Raw genomic sequence first — 10,092 nt, 5'->3', positions numbered from 1 at the left:
AAAGCTCTGAAAAATGAAGGGTATGAGGCCTCTTTGTCTGCCCTCTGGACTCTGTGTACTTTTGGGATGTAGCAGTCATATAATATCTCTCAGAACCTGGAACTAAATGAACCTTAAAAAAATACAAGAGCAATTTGAGAAGTTAAAAAAAAATACAAGAGCAAAGAGGTGAGGAGAAATTCCAGAAGTGTCAGTGGAAGGCATCCTTTCCTACGCCCAGCCCACCAGCCATGCTCAGTGGGAGGTTTTCCTTGCTGGAGATGCATTAAAAACACTTTGTCCTGGATCTGATTTCTGTGAGAAGTATTCCACATGCCCATGCCAGAGCTTGGCCCCAAGCTTACATTCCTACTGTCAGAAGGTACTTTTATGCTCAACACAACTTGATCTCAACCTGCAAACCACAGACTGTTTTAAAGTAAAACAGGGAAGATTTAGACTAAATAAAAGGAAGAAATTTTTATGATGAGAGTGGTGAAACACTAGATCAGGTTCCACAGAGGGGGTGGTTGTCACTGTCCCCGGAAGTATTAAAGAGATGTGCAGACATGTTTTAAGGGACATGGTTTAGTGGAGGACTAGACAGTGTCATGGTTATGGTTGGACTCAATGACCTTAATGGTCATTTCCAACCTAAATGATTCTATGATTACTCCTGGAATCCATTGTAGACAGTGAGTCCTGATTGCTTTTTATGCTCCCCTCCCTTTCTAAAAAATTCCCCTGCATATACCTCAGCTCAGTGCACAAATGTCCAAACTCTTCCTCCACTCCTTTGGATGCTAGAAAACAAACAAAAAAAGAATTCCAAAACCAGTGTTTCTTTTAATAAGGGAGAGAGTTCATGTGAAGGCAGTATGCTATGCTGTAAGAAACAGCCATTCTCTCTAGAGAAAATGAAGAAAGAAGCACTGAGACAGTAGCATTCAAGAAGTGCTTTTTTACAACCCTGTGCTAGCCTCACTGCTTCCTGAGAAACATCTTTCTGGGTAGTTCTCTGAAGAATTCATTATTCCACCCAGTGACTTCAATTTATTCCATATAAAGCAGTTATATTTGGAAAAGTTGCAGTCAAAACCATATGATGCCATCACTGATTTATGTGCACAGCAGCAACAATGAGTAATAAAGTTAAAAAGACTAAGAGAGGTCTAGCAGATGGGCACAACATAAAAATAACCATTCTGTTAAAAATGCAGATTCAGCAAACCACCAAACCCAGCAGATTCTTGGGAGTTTGGCTTTATTTGGGTTAACTAAGTAAATTTGCTCAGAATGTTGTTACACTATCACTACACTACAGAGCACGGCCAAGGACAGTGGAACATAATCTGGATATGAGAGGATGAGGATATCAGAGAGAAAAGGCAGAACATACTGCAGCTCAGTTGCACTTTGCCCCCATCACATAAACTTATAAATCCTTGTAGAAGAGCTGCCCTTTCCCACAATCCATGCTACTAAAACTAGATGCAGCAGTGGTATTTGTGTACACAAAGCCCTCAGCTACTGTTCCCCACATCAAGCCTTCCCATTTTGTATGAAATTGCTTTTATTTCAGGAAACTAGGCTCAAACTCAGGGAAAAATGTACAATAATGCAAGTGTATAAAATACTGAACCATCTTAATGGGACAGGTAAATTTGGCAAATAAATTCTCATTAACAAGGCTCTGGGTCAACTGGGATCCTGTTTCCTGCACCAGGATAGGAAATATTAGTTTAATAATACTTTTGTATTGGGGAATGTGGTTTCATTATCACTGGGGAATCCAGTGCCATTGCCAGCAGCAGCTTGGGAGAAGATTCTGAAATTCAGCAACTCCCTTATTTCTCATATCCAAGAGCTTTGAACCTGCTCACAGATGGGTAACCCCTCCTTTTGATTAGAAAATGACAGTCACAGGGTTTACTCTGTGATAATGAAAGATGATTTTTAAGTGGATAGCCCTGCTGCACACTCCATTGCAATCTGAAAATGAAATGGAAAGATTATGAGGACCACGGTTTTCTTGTATACACAACTTCTCTACAGAACTAACATTTAATTATATCTTTTTATGCTAAAAAGATCTGACAGTAGTTTCCAACTGCAATTATAACCTGTGGATGGCAGAACATATTTGCAGAGATAATCATCTGTTCTGGGCAGATAATGAGATTTAAATGGCCTGAGAACAAGACAGAAGTTTAGAAACACTTAGAGAAATAATTTCTAGCATGATGATTTCTCAACAACTCTAAATCAATCCAGCAGTAAGGCGCATTTGCCCTGCCATCCTCCACTGCCTTTATGTTTCCTGCCTTCTGCTGGACCTGTGGAATCAGACAGTGACAGGAGCAGGACATGGTGAAACACAGCTGCAAACCAGGCTCTTTCTCAGCTCATTCAGCAGACCAACAGTTTTGGTTACAGCAGTGCTTTTGAGCCATGTACAATCCCAGCAGTTCTTTGAATGCTGTAAATGAATAACCAGGTTTGTGCTGCAGCAGCAGCAGCTCAGGAGGGTGGGAGCTGCAGTGTGCTCACCCAGCCCTGTGTGCTCCCTGGTGCCCAGAGCTTGCAGCCTAGAGCCCTGCACCCACCAAGGAACTCCAGCCTTGGCAGAAACCCTCTGCACGACTGGGAGCAGGGCTGGAGGACCTGCCTGCTTGCTGCCAGCTATCATCTCTGGGCCTGAGCAAACTTTCTAATGTGAAAACTCACAAAGAATAGGGCGTTATAAAAAAATATGGCATGCAACTCATATAAGTAGGTTTAACCAGAAACAAAAGCTGAATACTGTACAAATGAGGAAATTTTGGTCACAGGAGACTGTAGAGCACTTTTCTAAAATATGCATTTGCTGGCTATGGGTGTCTCAGTCTATTAATTCAACATTTCCTAAATTAGGAGGGATTTATATAAACAGAGCATGGTCTCTAAGGTGCTGTTTATGGTCTGTCTGGTATAAATATTTATGATCATTCTAAAATTAGCTATTTTTCTAAAGTGTGCTTTTGTTTAATACAGCTCCTGAAGTCTCTCTGGTAAATATGCAGCTTTGTTTTTTTATGAGAGAAACAGAGGCAACAGAGAAACCCACTGAAAATGCTGCTGCAAATTTGTCTAATCAATGGAGGGTCCTTCTCAGCTGTGAAGTGCAGACTCTCTGCTGTCTGAGAAGAATTCCCTCCTACACACTTTTCCCCAGGGCACGCAATCCTTTTCCCATGTGCCATGCAAACCTACCCATGCCACGCAGGAATATATATATAGGAACAGAGGGCTGGGAGGAAGTGCTGGAGCTGCTGCCTCCTGCAATAGAACACGTGTGATCACACGGAGTGCATCTGCTTACTCAGATCTGGTGTCAGAATGATAATTCATGTCCTCTCTGCAGAAATAAAAATAAACCGGGTTCAGGCTGAGTTCAACAATCCAAGGTTGCATATTAGCAGTTACCAATCTTCCTAGGAGGTGAGGCATTTTTCAAGTTCCCACTAAGAGGAAAGAAACCAGATAAAAGCCTGGTGCATGATGAGGGCCGTGGTGCTCACAGTGACGTGACTCATACTCATTGGTCGTGACTTCAGTGGGCTTTTGTGAGCCATGACTACAGCATCTTTTAGCAGGATTTCCCTGAGTCACTGGCCTGCCTATTACAGATCTATAGATCTGTGGAACCTGAGCAAGCTTATAGAATAGACTGTTCCTGTTCGTGTACTGCATTATGAATTATAAAGTGCAACTGTGGGTAGACTGTCAATTCATTTCTATCTTAATCTCTCTTTTGAATAACAAAGCTGTATTAAAAAGTTGTAACTATCTCATTGCCAGATCTTGCAAGTAAAATCTGCTCTTAGTATAGAATCACCAAATAAGAATAATAAATGACTGAAAATTATTATCATCTTCCAAGCCCCTCACCAAATTCAGTCATCCAAACAGTGTCCCTTCTTCCTCTGCCTCTTTCCATTCTCACTATTCTCCCTTGTTACACAGCTAGGAACTTGGATTTCAGAATAAGAGTTAAGCAAGTTTGCTATGGTCCTCCACTTGAACCACTTCAGCAAATCTCAAACACAGAAAAAATTTTAATTCATTTATGACAATTTACCAGGAAGATGGAAAACTGGCAAACTATAAGAGGACAATCCACTGCTATAATTCAATCTGCAAAAGCTGTCAAGATGAATGATGAATGAACTTTTGCAATTGGGAATGAATTTGTCCAAACTCTAAGAAGCCAGACAGTAGTCACTGAAAGGGAAAGAAATTGGTTCTAAAAAGAATTTGAGGTCGCCGGGAATAATTAACTGAACTTTGTATTATTGTTGATAAATACCTGATAGTTGTGGTGAGAAGGAAAGAAGGATGAGTCAGACTCTTCTCTGCAGTGACAGGACTGTAACAGGACCAGAGGCAAAACCTGAAACCTAGAAAATTCCCCTTAAACAAAAGAGAGCACTTTTTCACCGGGGTGTAGTGAAACACTGAAACAAGTTACCCAGAGAGATTCTGGAGTATTCACCCTTGAGGATATTCAAAGCTGGAGCAGGCAGAGCCCTGGACACCAGCCCTGGCTGCAGCTGCTCTGAGCAGAGGACTTGACTTGACAGCTTCCAGAGTTCCCTGCCAACATCCACCTCTTGTGATTCCTCAGTACCTACACAGAGATCAGAAATATGAGAATACAAAGACCAGAAACTTATCCATGGGACAAGATTCAAGAAACAGGATCTGATAATAAATGCTTGAAGTTAATTGTGAAGTTTTGACCATTTGACTTGCTGAAGCAATTCACTAAGGGCTATTGTGGACATTCCAACAATACCAACTTTAAAATCAAATTAGATTTTATTCTAAATATAGTGATGGGACAACGGGGAATGGCTTTAAACAGGAAGAGGGTCTTTTAGTTAATGGTTTATTCTATATGAAGTATATTCTTATACTTCATAAAACACATTCCAGAATGGGACCTATGTTCCAGGGGATTTAAGTATCTTGGTGCATCTTTCAGGTCATGGTTTTCATTACATTCTTTTGGCCTTAGAAAACAGAAAAAAATGCAGAATATATTCTTTTGTATAGCATTGTCACCATGTAGAAAAAACCTCCAGTGAGAAGATCAGTGGATATGCTTTTTGAACACCGTAAATATATTTTTAAAGAAATAAAACCATTTTTGAAAAAGAAAATATAGCAAAAGAAAGCCCTATACAAGAAATATTTCTCCCTGGATTTTCCTGCAGGATTGGTCTTTGCAGGAAGAAAATATTGGTGTATCTCTTAAGCTGAGATTTAAAAAAGTTTTTAAGAAAAAAATCTCCCAAAGTACAGCTGTAACCATGATGTACAACTTTGGTAATACTTGTAAATTTGTGGAAGTTGTGCCTACTTCCATCTGCCTACAGAGGACGGTCAGGATGATGGGCACAGAACTGGAGCTCACAAAGACCTTTTGTATTCCAAGCCAGCTCAGAAAAATGGGAGATGTGCACGTGAGCAGCACAATTTCCAGCTCACTGTGTCACTGGGACAGCTGCCAGGGCATGCAGTGTGTGGCACATGAGCAGAGCACCTGAAGAGCCTGCCTCAGTTCAAACATTTATCTTGTAGATAGCTCCCTGTTTGGGTCAGTGCAGCCTCTTTGTCCAGCTATAGTGTGCTGCAAACATTCAGGTTACAGCACCCATTTTGCTGCATGTCCAGCTTTCTGTGAAAAGCAGAAAATCCTTCCCATCCTTCCCTTTGACTGTGGTAATTTTCGGAAGTGAAGGTGGTGCAGCTTGTCAGCATCTTCTGTGGGATGGCTGGGTAGTGACAGCCTGGGCTCCACACTGGCATGAGACAGACCAAGAGAGTGCTGGGGGCTGTTTTTCACAGCCTGCTGTCAGGCAGCCAGACCAAATCCCTTCCGACACAAAGAGGGCATTTTTAGAATAACTAATATTCAGAGAGTGACAAGCTAGACAAAATGATGTGTTTCAGAAAACTGATGCTCAGGAAGGAAGATTTGAGATATCAGGGAAAGAGGATTCTCAGCTTTACAGAGCCATATTAAATATGTGCTAAATCTTTTCAAAATGAAAAGAAGTAAAAGTAAGTTGGCTAAAACCACCAAGTATGTTTGACCTTTCTTTCCTATAGGCAAAATCTTAGAGTTGAGCTGAGGCCTCTCTCATACAAAAAGATCTTGCTCCCTCTGGTATGTTACTCCTTTCTAGATATGGGAAAGATACCATTTGTAATCTCTGTGATTCCAGCCTTTCACCCCAATCAAGAGACCTGCCCATGAGATGGGACTGCATGGCAGATCCACCTCCCCACAGAAAGCAAAGCTGTGCATTGCCAGTGCCTCGAAACATTCTGGAACAGACCTCTGAATCTGCAATAACCAGGGCTCAGAAATGCCCAAAGCATCACACCAGTCTTCCCCTCTACCCTTCAACTCAACATTGTTTAACAGAAAACCAAAGATGTCACGGCTACACAAAGAGAAATATGAAGAACATTCCTCACAGTTACAATTGCAGGGAGTCCCAGATCCCTCCTCCCCAGCCCCCAAGTGAATGCCTGGAGAGGCTGCAGCAGCCCTGGCGCAAGAGTGCAGAAAGGGCACAGCTCGCTCTCTCACGTGAGCAAATTTCTAAATACCCACTGTGAGTAAATTAAATACCAACATTATTTGCTGGGGCTGGTGCTTTGTTTAAGTGATTCATCCACACAGTTCATTTTGTAAAAGAAGTGCAAAGAATCACTGCCATTTCTTTTTTAATCTGAATCTGATGACGGGCAGAGTCTGTACCAGTTTCCTGGGCTGATGAACAGTAGGTCACCTGCTCAGCACAGAGTTAAAAGACTACCTCACAACTTGTACAAAATGATTGCTATTGGTGTTCTTTTAAAATTTTTCATTCCTTCAAGAAGAGGAGAGGAGTGGAGAGATGAAAAAGGAAAATAATTGCTAACTTATAATCTTTGCTGTTTTTTTTCAAAATGCACCAGCATCTTACAATCCAGTAAAGATGAGACCATTCAAATTTTATACTAAAAAAGTTGCATTTGAGCACTAGGGGAAATGCAATTTTTTGATCAGCCTTCATGTTTACTAATGTGCAGATATCGAAAAATATATATTTACCAATTAGATATTACCCAAGTTTAATAGATCAGACAAAATCTGTAATGTCTGTTAAAATTTAACAGTCTTCTTCTAGCTTGTGTGGCTGCAGACTCTGAAGCCACGGCCAGAAACAAGTAGGAGTTCTCTGGGACTCACCTGATTTGAGCACGGTTAGAGGGTAACCTTTGAAGGACTGCCAATACAAATGGTCCTTCCCGATAACATCTGCATGTTGAAATGGCTCTTGGATCCAATTCACTAAAAAATTCTTTCCTCTGAGCACATTTCAAGTTAAAAACCCCCAAAAAAACAATCAACAAAAATCCCTTGGAATTTCAATAAAAAGTTTACTCTAATGATAGGTCTAGATTAGACCTAAAATGGGATTGCCAAAGCACTTTTCATGTTTTACTAAATGAAGATATTTACTCTATAAGGATGCTAATTAATAAATGTCTGATGGACTGACTTGGAGACTTAATGATGGGACAGAACAATCAACAGCAGTCTTTTCACATTTAGTTTGCAGGTGCTGCTGAAATCAGAACACCGCCTCAGCTCTCCTGGGATGAATTTAGAGCAAAGAAGGTTGTTTGCAAAACCAGTTAGTTTTGCTTGCTGGAGCTGGGATGTAAAGGCACTGGTATTCTCATTCCCTCTTCTCCCTCCTTTCCCCAAAACAGCAGTACCATTTCTTAGTATGCAGCTTATGCTGAAACTGCCACAGAGCCCAGATATGGACAACGACAGCTATGCAATAGAGAGCTTTAGTCCACATAGCTTCCAAAGTCTCTTTTAGCTAGTACTTTGACAAATGAGAACCTGAATGTGCCCTGTACATACCTTGCTTTGCATCTGGGAAGGTGAAGGGAAACACTAGGTACCATCTTTTTGGTCCATTATCCTTATTGTTTATTCTAATATGCAGATTTAAGAAGGTTTTGTCTGGAAGCTCAGCAAAACAATTTATCTTCAACTGTGGCAGGATTTCCTAGACTTCTGAAGGCTGATCCTCCTGCTTCAGGAAAAGGAGCAAGGTCAGGCACTTGGCAGTTTTCCTATGTGCCCTGCGTGCTTCCTCCCCATCCTGACCTACTTTGGATAACCCTGAGGCACGTCACCATTGCCTTGGGCTTTGTTTTTTCAAAAACACCACCTCAGATTGTCCTTCAAAAAATTACCCCCCTGACAGTTTCTCTTTAATGCCAGTATTTTAAGAGGTTACTTGTTGCCACTGTGAATGTCAGTATTCACCCCGTCTATACTTTGACACAGATCTCTCCTGCTATCCTATTAGCAAAGTATTATCACATTTAAATCCAATTATCATTAATTCAAAAGACAGCAGTGAAAGCTCTTCTATGGTTTTAGAGGCTGGAAATAAGTGTCACCGGTTGAACTTTGTGTTTTTGGTTTTTTTTATAATTAGGTGCTGACTTTATTCCCAGGACTGAGAGCACGAACTACTCTAGCTCAGGCACAGGGTCCCTAGGCATCACCAAAGTGTTACTGGGATCTCTGAAGCCCTGCAACAAATTTCAGACTCTGTTAGAGATGCCTTGGAGCAAACTTCCAGCAGACTGAAAAACCTCTGCTTTCAGTAAAATTTACAGCTACCACCAAATTGTGTTAACACATACATAGTGCTTCAATTCCATTTGCCTGGTTCAAAAGCACATGTTAACTTGGATTTTAGGATATAACACAAAAAGCTGGTGTAAGCATGTAAGGAGGTGGTAATAAAGCTGTAAGCTTTTGTTGTGACCTCTGCAGCAGAAAGCAGAGATGACTTGTCTGGTTATGAGAGAAATACAACTCCTGACAAAATCCTGTACCATATATGAACTGCATGAAATAGTTCTGATATGTGAGAACCTTCTTTTTCTTAATATATTTTAGAACAGATTCTCCCACTAATATCTTCCATAAGCACACAGGACAACTCTGCTGCAGCACAATAAACCATTTCTTGGCTCTGTGCTTTTTGTATTTCAATGCCCTTTCCTGGATTCTGCTCTCAGCTAAAAGAGATGGATTCATTTAGCAAACAAAAATGCAACTACTCTGAAGTTTAATAAACTAAATTCATGTCATGAACTAGAGACCTTCTCTTTCTCTGCCTCCTCAAGCAAGCTTTTCAACTGGCTTCTAAGCAAGTGTTCAAACTTCTTTAAAAGCAATACTGTAAAAAAATTAAATCAAAGTGGCTTTTACTCTCTCTTCATACCTACTACTTTCCAGAGAGCTGGTATGTGGACCAGTAGATTCACTTCCTGGACACAGAAAACACAAACTCCCCTGCAAACAGCTGGAGTGGTGCCTGGTGTTGCAGACAACCTCGTTCATGTGATGCAACCCCACAGCTTTCCTCCACCAACACTCGAACCAAAACCAAATCTGGGTGGTTACACTAAATAAAATCATACTAAATATTTTTTTTCTATTATGTTTAAGCAATGAACATTTATATCCCAGAACTACACAGAAGTGATATAAACTCAGACACAGAAAGGATCCACGCCACCACAAACATTAAAAGTGATCCTGCTCTGGTTCTGGCTCTATTAAACCCTCCTTAGAGAATTCTGTGACTACAAAGAGGGAATTTCATGGTGTCAGTTTCTAGGAGCTGTGCTGGGGTCACAAGTGGTGTGCCAAATAGTGAACACCTGATCACACCTCACCAGGAGAAGGGCTGTTGTGGTAAGGAAGTGGTGGCAGATAAAGAGCAACTTGCTAAAAAGGAACAAGAGCAGCACTCCAGCACCCTGGCACCTTGCTTTGATCCAGGAATCACAGAAGTTGAGGCTGGCTGCAAGTTTGTGGTATTATTATGCTGTCTCTCACAGACTCAGGACATTACCCTATTTTCCCTCTGCATGAAGAAACAAAACAGTCCTGAGATTATGTTGGTTCTAGCAAAAACAACCACCATATATAGAGACATGGGCTGCACTTTCTTAATCTGCCAATGCAATGCT

General features: G+C 41.0%; 1 long non-coding RNA gene across 3 annotated transcripts; it reads right to left on the bottom strand.

Annotated features, from left to right (window-relative positions):
- Nucleotides 1-550: 550 nt before the first annotated feature.
- Nucleotides 551-8,383, bottom strand: LOC120502093. Of its 3 annotated transcripts, none has more exons than XR_005627447.1 (4): nucleotides 7,955-8,383; nucleotides 4,328-4,648; nucleotides 3,232-3,376; nucleotides 551-782 (listed from the first exon to the last, which is right to left on the bottom strand). It is a non-coding gene; the product is annotated as an uncharacterized LOC120502093 (long non-coding RNA). The 3 variants fall into 3 exon arrangements; XR_005627446.1 differs by lacking the exon at nucleotides 551-782 and adding an exon at nucleotides 1,314-1,971; XR_005627445.1 differs by lacking the exon at nucleotides 551-782 and having other exon boundaries at nucleotides 2,829-3,376.
- Between the last annotated feature and the right edge of the window lie 1,709 nt (nucleotides 8,384-10,092).

This window comes from Passer montanus, unplaced genomic scaffold, assembly GCF_014805655.1.
Source record: "Passer montanus isolate IOZ18808 unplaced genomic scaffold, ASM1480565v1 scaffold21, whole genome shotgun sequence".
Taxonomy (NCBI): domain Eukaryota; kingdom Metazoa; phylum Chordata; class Aves; order Passeriformes; family Passeridae; genus Passer; species Passer montanus.
This window is presented reverse-complemented; position numbering and strand designations above follow the sequence as displayed.